Source organism: Chiloscyllium plagiosum, unplaced genomic scaffold (genome assembly GCF_037043375.1).
Source record: "Chiloscyllium plagiosum isolate Xiang-an unplaced genomic scaffold, Cpla_swu_hap1 HiC_scaffold_13, whole genome shotgun sequence".
Lineage (NCBI taxonomy): Eukaryota > Metazoa > Chordata > Chondrichthyes > Orectolobiformes > Hemiscylliidae > Chiloscyllium > Chiloscyllium plagiosum.
The window spans coordinates 1,650,282-1,673,831 of NW_028270151.1; the positions used below are offsets into that span (position 1 = coordinate 1,650,282).

A 23,550-nucleotide genomic window follows, 5' to 3' on the forward strand; every position below is an offset into this window, starting at 1 on the left:
GGGTATGTCGGAACAAACACATAAATAGAAAATGGGCTACACCACCAGTGTTTCATCTGGATACTCACTGAAGATATTACCTAGTATGGTGACGAAATGTCTGAAAATGAATCTTGCAGCTCAGCAAGCAAACCTACATTAAGTCTGAAGTTTGGAAATCCAGGGTGATTTTAAAGTGTTATCTGTGCCTTTTATTAGATCGTGCATGGTTACTGTTTTATCCTTTTTATAATTTACATCTATAACTGCCAGGAAAGGTTCATTTAAAAAACAAAACTGGGTTTTAAGGATTGGTTAAATTTATTGCTTGGAATTTTAATTTAGTATGTTTGGAACTTCATTTTTTGGCCAGAGTGAATTTCCAATGAGATCAAGCTAATCTTTTATTTCCGGGAACGTAGAGAGTAATCTCAATTATCCGAACGACACACGCAGGAAGTATTCTGTTCGGATAATTGAATGTTCGGATAATCAAATGCTGGACAACACAGTTTAGCCAAACATTGGGACCATGTGATCTTGCCAGATAATCCAAAATTCAGATAATTGAGGTTCCTCTGTAATCCCTTTTGAGCTAGATTGTTAAAACTTGCAAATTTCTGAGAAAACTGATGTTGATGTGGGGTGACGTTTAATGATATTCGGATTTTAAGGGAGATGTGGAGACACCTGTCCTTGTGTGTGCTGTTATATATCTATATTCAGTTATGCTATCATAATAAAAATCTCTTTAGACTATTTCTGAAATAAACCTCTCCCTTCTCTGGGAATCAAAGGGAGTCTTCTGCTGTGGTATTAAGATGTAGGTTTTCATCTAATATTCATGAATATGGATTTTTTGAAAAAACGATTTGGACCCTTTCAGTTGTTTAACGTGCAAATTTTTCATTTACTCAAATTATGTAATTATGACAATTATGATCACCAATGAATTAGCCATTTTGTTTTTATTAGTATATTTACAGAATTCAATTTCTGGAATGGAAAGACTGAGTTGACAATTCTAATCATAATCTGTAATCACTTGTTGAGTTTATTTTCAGCTTTATGAGGTTAATGACTTAAAATTTTTTTTATTTTGTCCTTTTTTATTTTAAAAATTGACATTATCAATCTATTATCTCTCAGGTTATAAATTAGTATGTTTGTTTTCTCAGTAATGAAAATATTTATTTCCTGTTTGGCCTTGATCGTTTTAATTTTTATTTAGTAATTCCAGTAGTTTAAATCTGACCTTCAGGTTCCAACAGCATCTTTAACAATACTAAATTTATTAATTATCTGAGAACCTAATTGATAAGAAACATTATATGGTGAGAAATAGAGAAAAATAAGATCGTAGTGCACACGAAGAGTATAAATGATGCTGTCCAATCACTAAGTTTCAGCGATCAGTTATTAGCATATTCAGGTTCATCGCTGATAGATACCCTAGATTTTTGTCTATTGTAAGTAAGCCAGAGAGAAATCAATAAAGAGTGCTATTTTGCAACCTATGAGTGGTCAGAGAATTTTGAACTTTACACCCTCCCCTCTCAATCTCCCAATGTGAGTCAAGCATCCTGCTGCTCAGTTCTGGGTTCAGAAATGGAATAACAGGAAAAGCAATTCTTCATTCTTAACAGTATTAGACAAGAACTTTCAAAAGTTGATTGGGGGCGAATTTTGCAGGTAAAGGGATGGCTGGAAAATGGAAAGCCTTCAAATATGAGTTAACGAGTCAAGAGAATGTTCCTGTTAGAGTGAAAGGCAAGGATGGTCGGTGTGAGATATTAAAATGTTAACTTGCTCTGCTGACCTGCAGGAATTTGGATGTCCTGAGACTAGGTTGGATGCCTCTGATTTGCAGATAGATTGTAAGGAAATCACATTCCCATCTCTTGGCATTCAAAGCCATTGGCCATTTCGTAGTTATTCAAAAGCCTTTGACATTATCATCCCCTATTCGGAAATCAATAAGAACATTACAGTTGGAATTTGACTACTCCCCTATAGTTACAAAAATAACTATTTGCAACAGATTTGACTATTAAGGGATGATTTGCATTACATTGTTTGAGGATGAAGTGGTCACTGCAGTATGTCTCGAGTGACATGTGACTGTGAGGGAATGGCTGGTTTGGGGGGGGGGGGGGGAGAGGAGTTGTCTTGAGGTACATAACTATGATGGCAACATTTTGTATAAAGGAAGGACTGTTTTCTTTGTTTGGGGAGAGCTTTTGCCATGACACCGTAAGCCCTGTGAGGTGTTAAAGATTCTTCCAGAAAGTTTGTACCGTATTGTGCTTAATAAAATTTGGTTGTTGCTCATAGAAGTTGGTGTGTTGCAATTGCATCCAGTGCGTAAGAACCTTAGGAGAAAGAACCAAACATTTGGTGGCAGCGGTGGGATTCCAACATACACAGCTTCCGGGTGGACTGAGAAAGTGATTGCCTGAGTGCCAGTTGTGTGAGATGAATGGGCCCACGAGGTATGATTTACCTTCATTTCTCTTAACTTACCATTCAGTCAGCCCCTCATCCCCTCGGACTCTGTGATGACAGAATCTCCGAGGTAACTTACGCACTTGCACACTGATGAGTTCACTTTCAGAAATACAAGTCACTGGGAATTCAGAGGTTAAAGTCCCTGAGGTAATAGGGGGTTGGAGGCCTCCTGTGGTGAGGTTTGAGGCTCTGGAGCACAGTATTGAAAAAAAAACCTGCTTTGTCTGTCTCTATCACCCTGCCTTAGACCAGTTGTTAACAAGAGCAATCCTCCATGCAAAGGTGAGGACCCTAAAGTGGGTGTGGGTCGACAGACACTAGGTTTGAGGTTCTGGAAAAAAGTTAGAAATCAGGACCTTCAAAGAAAAACATCTCAACAAAAGTTGATACTTAGAACATAGAAGAATACAGCGCAGTACAGGCCCTTCGGCCCTCGATGTTGCGCCGATCCAAGCCCACCTAACCTACACTAGCCCACTATCCTCTATATGCCTATCCAATGCCCGCTTAAATGCCCATAATGAGGGAGAGTCCACCACTGCTACTGGCAGGGCATTCCATGAACTCACGACTCGCTGAGTAAAGAACCTACCCCTAACATCTGTCCTATACCTACCCCCCTTAATTTAAAGCTATGCCCCCTTGTAATAGCTGACTCCATACGTGGAAAAAGATTCTCACTGTCGACCCTATCTAAACCCCTAACCATCTTGTACACCTCTATCAGGTCACCCCTAAACCTTCTTTTCTCCAATGAAAACAACCCCAAGTGCCTCAGCCTTTACTCATACGATCTTTCTACCATACCAGGCAACATCCTGGTAAACCTCCTCTGCACCCGTTCCAGTGCCTCCACATCCTTCCTATAGTATGGCGACCAAAACTACACACAATACTCCAGATGCGGCCGCACCAGAGTCTTATACAACTGCAACATGACCTCAGTACTCCGGAACTCAATTCCTGTACCAATAAAAGCCAGTACGCCATATGCCTTCCTCACCGCACTATTTACCCGGATGGCAACTTTCAAAGATCTGTGTACATGGACACCAAGATCCCTCTGCTCATCCACACTACCAAGTATCCGTCCATTAGCCCAGTACCCCATCTTTTTGTTACTCTTACCAAAGTGAATCACCTCACACTTAGCTACATTGAATTCCATTTGCCACCTTTCTGCCTAGTTCTGCAGCTTATCTATATCCTGCTGTAACCTGCCACATCCTTACGCTTCGGCGGGTTACGCTTCGGCGGGTCGGTGTGGACTTGTTGGGCCGAAGGGCCTGTTTCCACACTGTAAAGTAATCTAATCTAATCCTTCCTCACTGTCTACAGCTCCTCCGACTTTCGTATCATCCGCAAACTTGCTCACCCAACCTTCTAACCCCTCCTCCAGGTCATTTATAAAAATGACAAACAGCAATGGTCCCAAAACAGATCCTTGCGGAACACCGCTAGTGACGGCACTCCAAGATGAACCTTTACCATCAACTACTACCCTCTGTCTTCTTCCAGCCAGCCAACTCCTAATCCAAACCTCCAACTCACCCTCAATGCCATACCTCCATATTTTTTGCAGTAGTCTACCATGGGGAACCTTATCAAACGCCTTACTAAAATCCATATACACCACATCTACCGCTTTCCCCTCGTCCACCTCCTTAGTCACCTTCTCAAAGAATTCAAGAAGGTTTGTGAGGCACGACCTGCCCTTCACAAAACCATGCTGACTATCCTTGATCACATTATTCCTATCCAGATGTTCATAAATCCTATCCCTTACAATTCTCTCTAAGATTTTGCCCACAACAGAAGTGAGACTCACCGGCCTATAGTTACTAGGGTTATCCCTACTCCCCTTCTTGAACAAGGGAACCACATTTGCTAGCCTCCAATCTTCTGGCACTACTCCTGTAGACAACGAGGACATAAAAATCAAGGCCAATGGCTCTGCAATCTCCTCCCTTGCTTCCCAGAGAATCCTAGGATAAATGCCATCAGGCCCAGGGGACTTACCTATTTTCACCCTTTCCAGAATTTCCAACACCTCTTCTCTACATACCTCAAAGCCATCCATTCTACTTAATTCTGACTCAGTATTCACATTGACAACAATGTCCTGTTCCTGATTGAATACTGACGAAAAATATTCATTCAGTGTCTCACCAATTTCTTCAGCCTCCACACGCAACTTCCCACTACCATCCTTGACTGGACCTATTCCTACCCTAGTCATTCTTTTAGTCCTGACATACCTATAGAAAGTCTTAGGGTTTTCCCTAATCCTACCAACTAAGGACCTTTCATGTCCCCTCCTTGCTGCTCTTAGCTCTCTCTTCAGATCCTTCCTGGCTACCTTATAACTCTCAATCGCCTCAATTGAACCTTCACGCCTCATCTTTACATAGGGCGCCTTCTTCCATTTAACAAGGGATCCCAATTCCTTATTAAACCACGGCTCCCTCACACGACCCTTTCCTCCATGCCTGACAGGTACATACTTATCAAGGACACTCAATAGTTGCTCCTTGAACAAGCTCCACATATCAATTGCGCCCTTGCCTTGAAGCCTACTTTTCCAAGCCACGCATCCTAAGTCATGCCTCACCGCATCATAATTTCCCTGCCCCCAGCTATAACTCTTGCCCTGCAGTGCACACTTATCCCTCTCCATCACTAGAATAAAAGTCACCGAATTGTGGTCACTGTCCCCAAAGTGCTCATCTACCTCTAATTCTAACACCTGGCCTGGTTCATTCCCCAGAACCAAATCCAGTATGGCCTCACCTCTTGTTGGCCTATCTACATATTGTGTCAGGAAACCCTCCTGCACACATTGGACAAACACTGACCCATCTAACGAACTTGAGCTGTAGCTTTCCCAATCAATATCAGGAAAGTTAAAGTCCCCCATAACAACCACCCTATTACTTTCACTCTTCTCTTGAATCATCCTCGCAATCCTTTCTTCTACATTTCTAGGACTATTAGGAGGCCTGTAGAAAACTCCTAACAGGGTGAGCTCACCTTTCCTATTCCTAACCTCAGCCCAAACTACCTCAGATGGCGAGTCCTCATCCATCGTCCTTTCCACAGATGTAATATTATCTTTGACAAGCAATGCCACACCTCCCCCTCTTTTACCCCCACCTCTGACCCTACTAAAACATTTAAACCCTGGGACCTGCAACAGCCAATCCTGTCCCTCTTCTAGCCATGTCTCCGTAATAGCCACAACATCGATGTCCCAGGTACCAACCCACGCTGCAAGTTCACCTACCTTATTTCGTATACTTCTTGCATTGAAGTATACACACTTCAAGCCACTTTCCTGTTTACAGGCACCCTCCTTTGAAATTGATGTCATGTTCCTAACCTCCCTACACTCCAGATCCTGCACCCTAAAGCTACAGTCTGGGTTCCCATGCCCCTGCAGAGTTAGTTTAAACCCCCCCCAAGAGCACTAGCAAACCTCCCACCAAGGATACTGGTGCCCCTCAGGTTCAGGTGCAGACCATCCTGTTTATAGAGGTCCCACCTTCCCCAGAAAGAACCCCAGTTATCCAAATACCGGAATCCCTCCCTCCTGCACCATCCCTGTAGCCACGCATTTAACTGTTCTCTCTCCCTATTCCTCGACTCTCTATCACGTGGCACGGGTAACAAACCAGAGACAACAACTCTGTTCGTTCTAACTTTGAGCTTCCAACCTAGCTCCTTGAAAGCCTGCCTAACATCCTCAGCGCTCCTCCTACCTATGTCTTAAAGTTATCACCTTTACCCCTAACACCTCCCTTTAGAAATCCTTTTTGGACAACATGGCATCACTGGGAAAAGGGGGAGAAAGTGGAGCCAGTTCTTCTCCTCCCCCACCCCCGCATCCCGACAGTAAAGCATATTAACCACCAGGGAAGCTTTATCTGGGTTTTTGTTGTACAAGCCTCAGTTTCTGGGATGTGGACTCGATTCAGCAAGTCTTTGTTCTGGGGTGGGGGTGGCTTGAACCGTGATGCCATGTGGTCCGCTGCAAGGGTTTGCTCTTTTTAATCAGTGTAATCTCATCGTGAGGATGTGAAAGAAAACGAGAAATGTTGAAGTTAAGGTTGTACTAATACTTGCATCGAAAAAGGAAGTTTCAATATACCACATTGAAAGTGGTTGATACTTAAATATTTTGGTTTGTCAAAATATTGGTTCAGAAAATATCCAAGTAACTGTTTTGATTTATTTGAATTTGGAGGAAAAGGAGGGAACTCGTGAAGTCCACATTGATGCCCTGGGGTTGAAGTGCTCCGAGGCGGAAGATGAGGCGTTCTTCCTCCAGGCGTCGGGTGGTGAGGGAGCGGCAGTGGACGAGGCCCAGGACCTGCATGCCCTCAGCAGAGTGAGAGGGAGATTAAATGTTTGGCCACGGGGCAGTGGGGTTGATTGGCACTGGTGTCCCAGAGATGTTCTCTAAAGCGCCCTGTGAGGTGTCCAGTCTCCCCAGTGTAAAGGAGACTGCATTGGGCGCAACGGATAGTCACAGATGAGGTGCCAGAAGACTGGAGTTTGGTTAATATGGTGCCACTATTTACGAAAGGTGACAAGGAAAAGCCAGGCAACTATAGACCAGTGAGCCTGGCATCAGTGGTCCCGAGGGACAGGATTTACATGTATTTGGAAAGGCAAGGACTGATTAGGGATTGTCAGCATGGCTTTGTGTGGGGGAAATGGCAGTTACCCTACGAGGAGAGGTTGTACTGCCTGGGACTGTACTCACTAGAATTTAGAAGAATGAGAGGGGATCTTACAGAAACATAAAATTATGAAAAGGGATAAATAAGAGAGGCAGGAAAGTTGTTTCTGCTGGTGGGTGAGACTAGGACTAGGGGATATGGCCTCAAGATTAGGGTGAATAGATTAGTACAGATGAGGAGGAACTGCTTTTCTCAGAGAGTAGTGAATCCATGGAATTCTCTGCCCAAGGAAGCCGTAGAGGCAGTTTCATTAAATATATTCAAGACAGTTGGATGTGTTTTTTCATGGTTGGGGAATTAAAGGTTATGGGGAAAATGCAGGTTGGTGGAGTTGAGACGATGGCTAGATCAGCCATGATCTTAATGAATGGTGGAGCAGGTTCAATGGGCCAAATGGCCTACTCCTGCCACTATTACGATGAAATTGCTTGAATTTTTTGAAGTAACAAAGGTGGTTGGCAAAGTTCCTCATACGAGACTGGTTAGCAAGGTTTACAGGGAGAACTAGCTCAAAAGTGGAAGACAGAGGGTGGTGTTGAAGGGGTGCCTTTCAGACTGAAGGACTGTAACCAGAGGCGTGCCACAAGGATCAGTACTGGGTCTACTGCTTTTTGTTATTTTATATAAATGATTTGGATATGAACATAAGGTATAGCTAGTACGTTTGCTGATGACACCAAAACTGGAGGTGTTGTGGATAGCAACGATTACCTCAGAGTACAACGGGATCTTGATCAGATGGGCCAATGGGTTGAGGAGTGGCAGTTGGATTTTAATTTAGATAAATGAGAGGTGCTGCATTTTGGAAAGATAAATCAGTACAGGACTTTACACTTCATAGCAATGTCTTGGGGAGTGCTGCTCAACACAGACCTTGGAGTGCACATTTATAGTTCCTTGACAGTGGAGGCACATGTAGATAGGATAATGAAGGTGGCATTTGATATGCTTTCCTTTATTGGTCAAAGCATTGAGTATAGGAGTTAAGAGGAGAAAGTGAGGTCTGCAGATGCTGGAGATCAGAGCTGGAAATGTGTTGCTGGAAAAGCGCAGCAGGTCAGGCAGCATCCAGGGAACAGGAGAATCGACGTTTCGGGCATAAGCCCTTCTTCAGGAATGGGGAAAGTTTGTCCAGCAGGCTAAGATAAAAGGTAGGGAGGAGGGACTTGGGAGAGGGGCGTCGGAAATGTGATAGGCGGAAAGAGGTCAAGGTGAGGGTGATAGGTCAGACTGGGGTGGGGGCGGAGAGGTCGGGAAGAAGATCTCAGGTTAGGAAGGCGGTGCTGAATTTGATGGATTTGACTGAGACAGGCTGGGGGGAGGGGAAATGAGGAAACTGGAGAAAGCCGAGTTCATCCCTTGTGGTTGGAGGATTCCTAGCCGGAAGATGTGGCGTTCTTCCTCCAACCGTCGTTTTGTTGTGGTCTGACGATGGAGGAGTCCAAAGACCTGCAAATCCTTGGTGGAGTGGGAGGGGGAATTGAAATGTTGAGCTACAGGGTGGTTGGGTTGGTTGGTCCGGGTGTCCCAGAGGTGTTCTCTGAAACGCTCCGCAAGTAGCTGGCCTGTCTCCCCAATATAGAGGACTTCCATGTCCGCCACAGATTCACCTGCACCTCCACACACATCATCTATTGCATCCTCTGCACCCGATGTGGCCTCCTCTCCCGCCCCGGGCTGGTATGTACCCCCCCCCGGGCTGGTATGTACCCCCCCCCCCCCAGGCTGGTATGTACCCCCACCCCCCCCCCAGGCTGGTATGTACCCCCCCCCCCCCCCAGGCTGGTATGTACCCCCCCCCCCCCAAGGCTGGTATGTACCCCCCCCCCCAGGCTGGTATTAGATTTAGATTAGATTACAGTGTGGAAACAGGCCCTTCGGCCCAACAGGTCCACACCGCCCTGCCGAAGCGAAACCCACCCACACCCCTACATGTACCCCTTACCTAACACTATGGGCAATTTAGCACGGCCAATTCACCTGACCCGCACATCTTTGGACTGTGGGAGGAAACCGGAGCACCCGGAGGAAACCCAATCAGACACGGGGAGAATGTGCAAACTCCACACAGTCAGTCGCCTGAGGCGGGAATTGAACCCAGGTCCCTGGCGCTGTGAGGCAGCAGTGCTAACCACTGTGTACTTTCCCCCCCCCCGGGCTGGTATGTACCCCCCGGGTGGTAGTGTCTGACCGGGGCCGGTGCTGTAAGTCCCACGGGTTCAGGGAGATACAGCCTTTCCCCGCACCTTCCCCGCCGTGAACGAGCGAAGTGAAGCGGCCGGTCACGGTTTGATCTGCCTGCGGGCGGCTGCTGCCCCTCGGCCCCCCGGGGCTTGGAGCCTCACCCCCCGGAGCCAGCCGGGCTGACAGAGACCAACTCTTCGCGGCAGCCACTGGCTACGCGAGCGGCCGTGCTGACCGCGGCCTACACAGGCCGGGCCCGGAGTGAGGTAAACCCCGGGGGAAGGGGAGGGGGAAGGGGGTCTCACACACACACAGCACCGCCCTCAGGACCCCCAGGCCGCGGGGGAGGGAGGGAGGCCGGGCCGCGGGCCGCACATCCGCACTAACATTTTTTGGTTTGGTTTTTTTTTGGAAGGGGGAAATTTGATCGTCGCCGCCCTCACGGTGCCGCTGAAAGTTAGTGAGTAAAACAGCGCGGGTTTGTGGAGTGTGTGAGGGAGGCCCGTGCTCTCACCTGCGATAGGGTTAGCCTGGACAGCCCGGCCGCCCCTTCCCGCGGCACACTGAGACTATAGCACGCCCGCACCGCTCCTTATATACTCCAGTTACGTCAGCATGGCACCGCCCACCATCTCCCATTGGCCTATGGGGGGGGCGGTGAGGCGCGGCTGGTATCCCGGATGGAGCTGGCCGGTGCCTGGGACAAAGGTGAGGGGAAGGGGTTCCAGGTTGGAAGCAATGACTGTGGTGGGGCAGGAGCATGCGCAGAAGATGGTTCCGCTAGGGGTAGTTGGGCTTGTGGATCTTGGGGAGCAGGTGAAACCAGGCAGTGCAGGGCTGGGGGACCATGAGGTTGGGCGTGATGAAGTTACGACCCAGTGTGGGAGATGGTAGCCTGATAGTCCATGGTGAGGTTGTGGTCAAGGGGGAGATAGGATGTGGTGTTAGAGAGCTGGTCATAGAGATATGCAGCACGGAAACAGACCCTTCAGTCCGACTTGTCCATGCCGACCAGCTATCCCAACCCACTCTAGTCCCACCTGCCAGCACCTGGCCCATATCCCTTGATACCCTTCCTATTCATGTACTCAGCCAGATGCCTTTTAATTGTTGCAAGTGTACCAGCCTCCACCACTTCCTGGCACATATCCCACAATGACAGCTTGTGGGCTCTCAGTTTTTGCAATTTTTCCTGCTCGGGTGCTGCCTGACCTGCTGTGCTTTTCCATCACCATTCTAATCTTGACTCACTTCCTCTGGCAGCTCATTCCATGCATGTACTACCCTCTGCGTGAAAAAGGTGATTGCCTGGTTTTCAGCCTCTGCAACACAGAGGTCCATCCTCCTGACTACCACTGCCCCATTCTGTCCGCCTTGGTCCAGGTACTTCCCACCTACACTCAGGACACAAACCACTCCCTCCACTCAGACCCCTTGGCAAAATGGTGGCCCACAAACCCACCAACACACTAAAACAGCAGCTAATGAACTTGAAAGACCCCATACAGACAACAAGCAAAACCAATGTCATTTACAAAATACCATGCAAGGACTGTAACAAATACTACATTGGACAAACAGGCAGAAAACTAGACACCAGGATACATGAACACCAACTAGCCACAAAAAGTCATGACCCTCTCTCACTAGTATCCTTACTTGCGGATAAGGGAGGACACCACTTCGACTGGGAGAACACATCCAACCTAGGGCAAGCCAAACAAAGACACACATGAGAATTCCTAGAAGCATAGCATTCCAACCGGAACTCCATCAACAACCACATCGAGTTAGACCCCATCTACCACCCCCTGAGAAAAGGAACAGAAAGTGACTTCACCACAGGAAGTAATATCACCACAGGAAAAGAGATCACCAACCCAAAGAAACCCAAACATATAAATAGAAAGCAGGAATTATCAGCAGTGAAGATGAGGCCCACTGAAAATGTTATCTAATAGGGTGATGAAATGTCTGGAAATGAACCTTCCAACTCAGCGAGCAAACCTACATCCAAAACTCCCATGCCTTTTAAACGTTGCCTATCGCAATTCTACCAGCCTCCACCACTTCCTCTGGCAGCTCATTCCATACATGCACCACCGTCTGTGTGAAATTGTTGCCCCTTAGGTCCCTTTTATATCTATTCCCTCTCACCCTAAACCTATGCCTTCTAGTTCTGGACTCCCCATCATAGGGAAAAGACCTTGTCTATTTATCCTATCTATGCCCCTCATGATTTTACAAATCTCTAGGTTTATAAGGTCACCCCTCAGCCTCCGACGCTCCAGGGAAAACAGCCCCAGCCTGTTCAACCTCTCCCTACAGCTCAAAGATAAGCTGCAGAGCTGGGCTGAGAGGTGGCAAATGGAGTTTAATGCAGATAAGTGTGAGGTGATTCACTTTGGTCGGAGTAACCGGAATGCAAAGTACTGGGCTGATGGTAAGATTGCTGTGGTTCTGTTCGCCGAACTGGAATTTTTTGTTGCAAACGTTTCGTCCCCTGTCTAGGTGACATCCTCAGTGCTTGGGAGCCTCCTGTAAAGCGCTTCTATAAGACCATAAGACCATAAGACATAGGAGTGGAAGTAAGGCCATTCGGCCCATCGAGTCCACTCCGCCATTCAATCATGGCTGATGCGCATTTCAGCTCCACTTACCAGCGTTCTCCCCGTAGCCCTTAATTCCTCTAGACAACAAGAATCTATCAATCTCGGCCTTGAAGACATTTAGCGTCCCGGCTTGCACTGCACTCCGTGGCAATGAATTCCACAGGCCCACCACTCTCTGGCTGAAGAAATGTCTCCGCATTTCTGTTCTGAAATGACCCCCTCTAATTCTAAGGCTGTGTCCACGGGTCCTAGTCTCCTCGTCTAACGGAAACAATTTCCTAGCATCCACCTTTTCCAAGCCATGTATTATTTTGTACGTCTCTATTAAGTCTCCCCTCAATCTTCTAAACTCCAACGAATACAATCCCAGTATCCTCAGCCGTTCCTCATATGTTAGACCTGTCATTCCAGGGATCATCCGTGTGAATCTCCGCTGGACACGTTCCAGTGCCAGTATGTCCTTCCTGAGGTGTGGGGACCAAAACTGGACACAGTACTCCAAATGGGGCCTAACCAGAGCTTTATAAAGTCTTAGTAGTACATCTCTGCTTTTATATTCCAACCCTCTTGAGATAAGAGACAACATTGCATTCGCTTTCTTAATCACGGACTCAACCTGCATGTTTACCTTTAGAGAATCCTCGACCAGCACTCCCAGATCCCTTTGTGCTTTGGCTTTATTAATTTTCTCACCATTTAGAAAGTAGTCTATGCTTTTATTCTTTTTGCCAAAGTGCAAGACCTCGCACTTGCTCACGTTAAATTCCATCAGCCATTTCCTGGACCACTCTCCCAACCTGTCTAGATCCTTCTGTAGTCTCCCCACTTCCTCAGTACTACCTGCCTGTCCACCTAACTTCGTATCATCGGCAAACTTCGCTAGAATGCCCCCGGTTCCCTCATCCAAATCATTAATATATAATGTGAACAGCTGTGGCCCCAGCACCGAACCCTGCGGGACACCGCTCGTCACCGGCTGCCATTCTGAAAAAGAACCTTTTATCCCAACTCTCTGCCTTCTGTTAGACAGCCAATCCTCAATCCATCCCAGCAGCTCACCTCGAACACCATGGGCCCTCACCTTGCTCAGCAGCCTCCCGTGTGGCACCTTATCAAAGGCCTTTTGAAAGTCTAGATAGACCACATCCACTGGGTTTCCCTGGTCTAACCTACTTGTTACCTCTTCAAAAAATTCCAACAGGTTTGTCAGGCATGACCTCCCTTTACTAAATCCATGTTGACTTGTTCTAATCAGACTCTGCTCTTCCAAGAATTTAGAAACCTCATCCTTAATGATGGATTCTAGAATTTTACCAACAACCGAGGTTAAGCTGATTGGTCTATAATTTTCCATCTTTTGCCTTGATCCTTTCTTGAACAAGGGGGTTACAACAGCCATCTTCCAATCATCCGGGACCTTTCCTGACTCCAGTGACTCTTGAAAGATCTCAACCAATACCTCTGCTATTTCCTCAGCCACCTCTCTCAGAACTCTAGGGTGTATCCCATCGGGGCCAGGAGATTTATCAATTTTAAGACTTTTTAACTTTTCTAGCACTATCTCTTTCGTAATGGCAACCATACTCAACTCAGCCCCGTGACACCCTTTAATTTTTGATATATTACTCATGTCTTCCACTGTGAAAACTGACGCAAAGTACTTGTTAAGTTCTCCTGCTATTTCCTTATCTCCCATCACTAGGCTTCCTGCATCAGTTTGAAGTGGCCCAATGTCTACTTTTGCCTGTTGTTTGTTTCTTATGTACTGAAAGAAACTTTTACTATTATTTCTAATATTACTGGCTAGCCTACCTTCATATTTGATCCTCTGTGGTGTTTCCTCCGGCATTTATAGTGGCCTGTCCCTGCCGCTTCCAGTTGTCAGTTTCAGCTGATGGTAAGATTCTTGGTAGTGTAGATGAGCAGAGAGATCTCGGTGTCCAGGTACACAGATCCTTGAAAGTTGCCACCCAGGTTGACAGGGTTGTTAAGAAGGCATACAGTGTTTTAGCTTTTATTAATAGAGGGATCGAGTTCCGGAACCATGAGGTCATGCTACAGCTGTACAAAACTCTAGTGCGAACGCACTTGGAGTATTGTGTACAGTTCTGGTCACCGCATTATAAGAAGGATGTGGTAACTTTGGAAAGGGTGCAGAGGAGATTTACTAGGATGTTGCCTGGTATGGAGGGAAGGTCTTACAAGGAAAGGCTGAGGGACTTGAGGCTGTTTTCATTAGAGAGAAGAAGGTTGAGAGGTGACTTAATAGAGACATATAAGATAATCAGAGGGTTAGATAGGGTGGTCAGGGAGATCCTTTTTCCAAGAATGGTGACGGTGAGCATGAGGGGGCATAACTTTAAATTGAGGGATGATAGATATAGGACAGATGTCAGAGGTAGTTTCTTTACTCAGAGAGTAGTAAGGGTATGGAATGCTTTGCCTGCAACGGTAGTAGATTCGCCAACTTTAAGTACATTTAAGTCGTCATTGGACAAGCATATGGACGTACATGGAATAGTGTAGGTTAAATGGGCTTCAGATTGGTATGACAGGTCGGTGCAACATCGAGGGCCGAAGGGCCTGTACTGCGCTGTAATGTTCTATGTTCTATGTTCTATGATTTCCTACTTGAAACAATAGTTTTTCCCCTCTCTGTCATTCAGAAAAATCTTCACCACACTTTCTCCTTTCCACACTCCACTGCTCTAAGCATAATAAAGATTTCTTTTGGATTCCCTACAGTGTGGAAACAGACCCTTCGGCCCAACAAGTCCACACTGACCCTCTGAAGAGCAACCCACCCAGACCCATTTCCGTCTGACCAATGTACCTAACACTATTGGCAATTTAGAATGGCCAGTTCACCTAAACTGCACTGTGGGAGGAAACCGGAGCACCTGGAGGAAACCCACGCAGACACAGGGAGATTGTGCAAACACCACACAGACAGTCGCCCGAGGCTGGAATTGAACCTGGGTCCCTGGTGCTGTGAGGCAGTAGTGCTAACTTATGAGCCACTGTGCCACCCCCCCCCCCCCGTCCTCACTTTCCACTCCACCAGCCTCTGAATTCATAGTATCATCCTTAAACACTTCTGCCAACTCAAATTTGATCCTGCCACCCAGAACTTCTTGCCCTCCCCACCCTACTCTACCTTCCTCAAGGACCATTCCCTTCACCACTCCTTGGTTCGCACGACATTCCTCACCAAGAACACCCCCCTCCCCCCAACCAGAAAACTTCCCTATAACAGAAAAAGATGCAAAATCTTTCCCCTATGCACTGCCTTCATCATCTCCATCCAGGGCCCCAAATAGTCCTTCAGGTGCAAGACATTCACCTGCATCTCCTCCAACCTAATCTACTGCATCCGGTTCTCCCAATGTGGATATCTCTACATCGGTGAGACCAAACATAGACTAGATGCCCATTTCGCTGAACACCTTTGCCTGGCCCGAAATGGCCAATCTAACCTCCCGGTCACTGCCCATTTCAATTCCCCCTCCCACTCCCCCTCTGGCATGACCATCTTAAGTCTCCTCCATTGCTGCAGTGAATCAGACTGTGAATTGGAAAAAACAACACCTTCCACCTGGGCAGCCGATGGTTCAGAGGACTTAACATTGAGTTCTCTAATTTCAAATAACCTTCACACCCATTGCTGGCTCCTTTTCCAGTCCCACGTCCTGACTTCCATTCCACTACCAACCCTTCCTTCCAGCTACCAACTAGATTCATCTCTCCCATCAACCAACCAGGTCGTACCCATTACAAAGAACAAAGAAAATTTACAGACCAAGAACAGGCCCTTCGGCCCTCCAAGCTTGTGCCGATCCAATCCACTGTCTAAATCTATCGTCCAATTCCTAAGCATCTGTATACCTCTGCTCCCCACCTCCTCATGCATTTGTCCAGACACACCTTAAATGAATCTACCATGCCTGCCTCTACTACCTCTGCTGGCAATGCATTCCATGCACCTTTTGCCCTTTGTATAAAGTACTTTCCACGTGTATCCCCCTTAAACGTTTCACCTCTCACCTTGAATACGTGACCTCTCATTTTGAACCCCTCACCCTGGGAAAAAGCTTGTCTCTATCCACCCTGCCTATACTCTTCATGATTTTTTAGACCTCAATCAGGTCCCCCCTCAATCTCCTTTTCTCTAATGAAAACAATCCTAACCTACTCAACCTCTCTTCATAGCCAGCACCTTCCATACCAGGCAACATTCTCGTAAACCTTCTCTGCACCCTCTCCAAAGCGTCCACATCCTTTTGGAATGTGGCGACCAGAACTGTACACAGTATTCTAATTGCGGCCGAACCAATGTCTTGTACAATTTTAACATGACCTGCCAGCTCTTATACTCAATACCCCGTCCAATGAAGGCAAGCATACCATATGCCTTCTTGACCACTCTATCCACCTGTGCAGCAACCTTCAGGGTACAATGGACCTGAACTCCCCGATATCTCTGCTCAAGGCCCTTCCCAAGGCCCTTCCGTTCACTGTATAGTTACAAGTATAGTATATTACTTGTGTCCACCTATCACTACCTCTCCATTCCATTACTCTCCCCACCCAACACCCCCCACTTTTGATCTGTAGCTCTCACTATCCCCACATTGAGTCCTGAAGAAGAGTTAATACCCAAAAAGTTGACTTCTCCACTTCCTGATGCTGTCTGGCTTGCTGTTTTCTTCCAGCCTCCTAGTTGTCTATTTGGATTCCATCTGCAGTGTCTTTGTCTATAAAGAAGATACAGGAGCTTGAACACACACTGACAGGTTCAAGACACCTTCTTCCCTGCAGTTATTAGACTGATGAATGGATTCTCTAACTTCAAATGATGCTGACTTGTTAATGTTGATCTTGCTTCAAGTACATCCTGTGCGGTCTAACCTGTATGCCTCACTCTGTCGAAGTTCTTTTTTCACCCTATGATCTGTGTGCCCTTGCTTACTATGATCTGCCTGTGTTGCTCGCAAACAAAGCTTTTCACTGTGCTTAGGTACACGTGACAATAAATCAAATCAATCAATTGCCAATCGTGTCAACTGTTGTAAAAGCTAATATGATTCATTATAGTTCTATAGGGGAGGAAACCTGCTGCCCTTACCTGGCCCAGCTTTCATCAGGTTGTGGAATGACTGTTGGCAGTGCCATCAAGCAGCACTTGCTCAGCAATAATCTGCTCAGGGCCACTCAGCTCCTGACCTCATTACAGCCTTTTTTCAAACACGGGAAAAAATAAAGTTGAACACAATGGTGGATTTGAAAATGACATCGAAGCTGCATTTGACTAAGTGTGGCATCACACAGTGTAGGCATAACTGGAATCAATGGGAATCAGGAAAAGCTCTCCACTGTTTGGAGTCATACTTGGAACATAGGAACAATTGTCCTCAACTGTCTGAGGAATTGCAAATGGTGTGGAACATTGTGCAATCAAGGTGATGTCACAGGTAGACGGGGTGGTGAAGGAGGAGTTTGGTACGCTTGCCTTTATTGGTCAGAGCAATGAGTATAGGAATTGGGAGGTCATGTTGCAGCAGTACAGGACTTTGGTTAGGCTAATTTTAGAATATTGTGTACAATTCTGATTATTCTGCTATAGGAAGGATGTTGTTAAACTACAAAGGGTATGGGGAAAATGTACAAGGATGTTGCAGAGACTGGAGGTTTTGAGTTATAAGGAGAGGCCGATGGACTGTAACTTCTCCCTAGAACGCAGGTGGCTGAGGGGTGACCTTTTATAAATCATGAGGGGCATGAATAGGATGAATAGTGAAGGTCTTTTTCCCAGGGCAGGGGAGTCCAAAGAGTCCAGGACAGTGCTTAGGTTTAAGCTGTGAGGAAAAAGATTTAAAAGGGACCTGAAGGGCAACTTAGTCACATGGAGGATGGAACATACATGAAATGAATTGCCAGGAGAAGTGGTAGAGGTGGGTAAGCTACAACATTTAAAGACATTTGGACAAGTACATAGATAGAAAAGGTTTAGAGGGAATTGAGCCAAATGCAGGTAAATGGCACTAGTTCAGTTTAGGAAATCTGATCAGCATGGACGAGTTGGGCTGAAGGTCTGTTTTTGTGCTGTATAATTCAACAACTTATGGCTCATCTCTAATTGCTCTGGAGACAGAATTACCTTTTAGGGTGTAGGTTTGCTCGCTGAGCTGTAGGTTTCGTATCCAGACGTTTCATTACCTGGCTAGGTAACATCATCAGTGGCGACCTCCAAGTGAAGCGAAGCTGTTGTCTCCTGCTTTCTATTTATATCTTTCTCCTGGATGGGGTTCCTGGGGTTTGTGGTGATGTTATTTCCTGTTCGTTTTCTGAGGGGTTGATAGATGGCATCTAGATCTATGTGCTTGTTTATGGCATTGTGGTTGGAGTGCCAGACCTCTAGGAATTCTCTGGCATGTCTTTGCTTAGCCTGTCCCAGGATAGATGTGTTGTCCCAGTGGAAATGGTGGGGTTTTTTTTCATCCGTGTGTAGGGCTATGAGGGAGAGGGGGGCCGTGTCTTTTTGTGGCTAGCTGGTGTTCATGTACCCTGGTAGCCACGAGTTGGACCAAAGGGTCTGTTTCTGTGCTGTACTTCTCTTTGACTCTATAACTGTACCTTCTCAAAGTCAATTCAGTGTGAGCAGAATACATTGGCCTTAACAATAATGTCTACCTGATTGTGTTATATTGGTTGTTAACGTATTTCTTCACTATTTGGGACTGTTCAATAAATGCTGTCCAGTCATGGAATAAAATTTGAAATTTGATGTTTTTTTCCAAAAATCCTGAAAAGTAAGTACTGAATTCTACATTCAGATTGGTAACATAAATGAGAGATAAATGTCAAATCATAGCTTTCTCTGACAATCAATTCTTCACTGCATTCTACTTAATAAACATTCCAATAGTCTGTGTTTTGACATTACACTTCCCTTTGCATGATCTTCTGCAGTTACAGTACTGACCTTTCACAAGTGTGTACCATACAAAGGAACTGGTTTTGGTCTCAAACTGTGTCAAAGAGACCCTTGACTAAGTGGAGGACATCATTGGCTCTGTTAAAAATAATTGCTCAAACAATGTATTTCCTACGAGTATAATCATAAGTGATTAAAATATGTTATTTCTGATTAAACATTATTGTTCCTTGCAGGAAGGAAATACATTTAGAAGAGATATCAGTCAAAGCCAAGCATCAAGGAAGCCAGCTTGAATCAGGCCTACAATGAGGAATCTTCAGAAATCCTTTAACTGAGTTATCTTGCTATTTATAGAAAGTTAGTCATTACAAGGTGCACTTCATGCAGCAGCTCATCACTTTCTTTGCATGTATCAGTCTCAGCAACTCAGATGCACAAATGCCCCTTCTAAAACATCATGATCTTTTCTCAGTTTTCAGAGGTTTGTTGAATTTTCAAAATCTCTCAATGACTGCTCATAAAATTATCAGAGAGTGAACTCTGGTACGTGATCTCGATGTCCATTACTAACAGTGATGTGAAGGTGCCAGTGTTGGACTGGGGTGGACAAGATCAGAAGTCACCAGGTTATAGTCAAACAGGTTAATTTGAAATCACAAGCTTTTGGAGTGAAGTCACCTGTCAAAGGAGCATCGCTGCAAAAGTTTGTGATTTCAAATAAGCCTGTTGGACTATAACCTGGTGTTGGGTGTTTTTTAACTTTGTCCACCCCAGTCCAACACTGGCACCTCCTCTTCAAATGAGTTGCAATCCATGTGAAAAGCTGTAACACAGGAATGTGTGCATGGGACAAAATCCTGGCACTCCTTACCGAACTCCACTATGGGTGTTCCTCCATCTCAAGACTGCAGCTGCATGAGAAGGCACCCCAGCACCTACATTCTGAAGGCCAATTAGGAACAAACAATAAATATGAGCCAAGCCAGTGATGTCCACATGCAATGAACAATTATGTTTTAAAAAGCTGAAGCCAACAAGCCAAAGTTCTCCTAAAATCAATGGATTTGGTTCTAGCACATAGAACGTAGACCATTACAGCATGTACAGGCCCTTCGGCCCACGATGTTGTGCCAAACTGGAACCAATCTGAAGCCCATCTAACCTACACTATTCCAATTTCATCCATATGTTTATCCACTGACCACTTAAATTCACTTAAAGTCGGTGAGTCTACTACTGTTGCAGGCAGGGCATTCCACGCGCCTACTGCTCTCTGAGTAAAGAAATTACCTCTGACATCTGTCCTATATCTATCACCCCTCCATTTAAAGCTATGTCTCCTTACACTGTGCATCACCATTCGAGGAAAAAGGCTCTCACTGTCCACCCTATCTAACCCCTCTGATTATAGAACATAGAACATTACAGCCCTTTAGCCCTCGATGTTGTGCTGACCTGTGGAACCAATCTGAAGCCCATCTATCCAGTCTATTGCATTTTCATTCATATGCCTATCCAATGCCCATTTAAATGCTAATCTCTTGTAACCTTTTCCAACACTTTATCCACAACCGAAGTAAGGCTCACTGGTCTATAATTCCCAGGATTGTCCCTACTCCCCTTCTTGAACAAGGAACAACATTTGCTATTGACCAGTCTTCTGGCACTATTCCTGTAGACAGTGATGACATAAAGATCAAAGCCAAAGGCTCTGCAATCTCCTCCCTCCCTTCCCAGAGAATCCTATGATAAATCCCATCTGGCCCAGGAGACTTAACTATTTTCACACTTTATAGAATTGCTAACACATCCTCCTTGTGAACCTCAATCCCATCTAGTCTAGTTGTCTATATCTCAGTATTCTCCTTGACAACATTGTCTTTTTCCAGTGTGAATACTGACAAAAAAATATTCATTTAACGCTTCTCCTACATTCTCAGACTCCACGTACAATTTCCCACGACTATCCTTGATTGGCCCTAATCTTTCTCTAGTCATTCTTTTATTCCTGATATACCTGTAGAAAGCTTTAGGGTTTTCCTTGATCCTATCTGCCAATGACTTCTCATGTCCCCTCCTGACTTTTCTGAGCTCTCTCTTTAGGTCTTTCCTGGCTAACTTATAAGTCTCAAGTGCCCTAACTAAGCCTTCACATAGTCATAGAGTCATGGAGTCCTAGAGATGTACAGCATGGAAACAGACCCTTCGGTCCAACCCGTCCATGCCGACCAGATATCCCAACCCAATCTAGTCCTGCCAGCACCCGGCTCACATGGAAGGTTTGTTGGGAACAAATAAGACTCGCGGTTGCCTCCCAGGTGCCAGGGTCCGTGATGTCTCGGATCGTATCTTTGGGGTCCTGAAGGGAGAGATGACCAGCCTCAAGTTGTTGTCCATGTAAGTACCAGCGACATAGGTAGAAAGAGGGATAGGGATATAAGGCAGGATTTCAGGGAGCTAGGGTGGAAGCTGAGAGCTAGAACAAACAGAGTTGCTATCTCTGGATTGTTACCCGTGCCACGTGATTAGATTAGATTAGATTCCCTACAGAGTGGAAACAGGCCCTTCGGCCCAACCACTCCACACAGACCCTCCAAAGAGTAACCCACTCAGAACCATTTCCCTCCTAACACTAACACTAATGGGCAATTTAGCACGGCCAATTCACCTGATCTGTGATAGCGAGGCAAGGAATAGGGAGAGATAGCAGCTGAACACGTGGCTGTAAGGATGGTGCAGGAGGGAGGGTTTCAGGTTCTTGGATAATTGAGGCTCATTCTGGGGAAGGTGGGACTTGTACAAACAGGACGGTCTTCACTTGAACCAGAGGGGTACTAATATCCTGAGTGGGACATTTGGTGGTGTTATTCGGGTGGGTTTAAACTAGCTGAGCAGGGGAATGGGAACCTGAGGTGTAGTTCCAGTGCACAGGAGGATGAGAGTAGGAAGGACAGGGACAGAATTTCACAGTCACAGGAGTGTGCTGGCAGACAGCAAGCTGATTTGAAGTGTGTCTCCTTCAACACCAGAAGTATCCAAAATAAGGTAGGTGAGCTTGCAGCATGGATGGGTACCTGGGACTTTGATGTTGTGGCCATTTCGGAGACATGGATAGAGCAGGGTCAGGAATGGATGTTGCTGTTTCCAGGGTTTAGATCTTTTATTAAGAACAGACAAGGCGGTAAAAGAGGAGGATGCGTGGCCTTGTTAGTCAAGGATAATATAACGGTGGCTGAGAGAACTTTTGATGAGGATTCATCTACTGAGGTGTGTGGGCTGAGGTTAGAAACAGGAGAGGAGAGGTCAATTACTTGGAGTTTTTTATAGGCCTCCACAGAGTTCCAGGGAGGTGGATGAGAGGATTGGCAAAATTATTCTGGGTAGGAGTGAAAGGAACAGGATGCTCATTATGGGGGACTTTAACTTTCCCAACATTGACTGGAAATGCTATAACTGTAGTACGTTGGATGGATCAGTTTTTGTCCAATGTGTACAGGAGGGTTTCCTGACACAGTAAGTCGAAGGCCGACAAGAGGGGAGGCCACACTGGATCTGGTGCTTGGTAATGAACCAGGCCAGGTGTTTGATTTAGTTGTAGATGAGCACTTTGGAGAGAGTGACCATAATTCAGTTACATTTAGCTTAGCGATGGAAAGTGATAGGTACATGCCACAGGCCAAGAGTTATCAATGGGGCAAGGACAATTATAATGCGATCAGGCAAGAATTAGGATGGATAGAATGGGGTAACAAAATGCGGGGGATGCAGACAATCGAAATGTAGAGCTGATTTAAGGAACAGATATTGCGTGTCCTTGATAGGTATGTCTCTGTCAGGCAGGGAGGAAATGATAAGGTAAGGGAACTGTGGTTTACTACAGACATTGAATCTCTTATTAAGAAGAAGATGAGGCTTATGTGTTGATGAGACAAGATGGTACAGATGAGGCGATGGAGAGTTACAGATCAGCCAGGAAGGATTTAACGAGAGAGTTAAGAAGAGCAAAGAGAGGACACGAGCAGTCTTTAGCAAATAGAATAAAGGAGAACCCTAAAGCTTTCTATAGGTATGTGAGGAATAAAAGGATGATTAGGGTAGGAATAGGGCCAGTCAAAGACAGAAGTGGGAGGTTGAATGTGGACCCTGTGGAGATCGGAGAGGTGCTGAATGAACATTTCTCATTTATTTTCACTCCGGAAAAGGAGAATATTGTTGAGGAGAAGAATGAGGTACAAGATATTAGACTAGAAAGGATTGCGGTTAGTTATGAACAGGTGTTATCAATTCTAGAAGGAGTGAAAGTAGACAAGTCCCCTGGGCCGGATGGGATTTATCCGAGGATTCTCTGGGAAGCTAGGGTGGAGATAGCGGAGCCTTTGGCTTTGGTATTTGAGTTGTCATTGTCTACAGGTTTAGTACCAGAGGACAGGAAGATAGGAAATGTTGTGCCCTTGTTCAAGAATGGCAGTAGAGATGACCCAGGTAATTATAGACCAGTGAGTCTAACCTCTGTTGTAGGAAAGGTTTTGGAAAGGATTTTAAGAGATAAGATTTATAATTATCGAGCAAGCAACAATTTAATTTCAGA

The 23,550-nt window shown here is 45.7% G+C and overlaps 1 protein-coding gene and 1 long non-coding RNA gene across 4 annotated transcripts in view; one reads left to right on the forward strand and one right to left on the reverse strand.

Annotated features, from left to right (window-relative positions):
- The window catches only part of LOC148148224 (uncharacterized), a 34,465-nt gene extending 24,520 nt beyond the window's left edge, over nucleotides 1-9,945 (reverse strand). The window contains exon 1 of the long non-coding RNA XR_015759083.1: nucleotides 9,928-9,945. This is a non-coding gene — a long non-coding RNA (uncharacterized LOC148148224). The remainder of the gene's footprint in view (nucleotides 1-9,927) is intronic.
- The window catches only part of LOC122556248 (EEF1A lysine methyltransferase 3-like), a 51,172-nt gene that overhangs the window by 3,529 nt on the left and 24,093 nt on the right, over nucleotides 1-23,550 (forward strand). Inside the window, exon 2 of one of the 3 annotated variants that reach the window (XM_043702870.2) lies at nucleotides 19,196-19,443. The exons of 1 other annotated variant lie outside the window; for it this stretch is intronic. The gene's annotated coding sequence lies outside the window, so the exon portion shown is untranslated. Of the gene's footprint in view, nucleotides 1-19,195; nucleotides 19,444-19,803; nucleotides 21,360-23,550 lie in introns of those variants that run through there. One more of the 3 variants, XM_087993275.1, reaches the window with a different exon arrangement.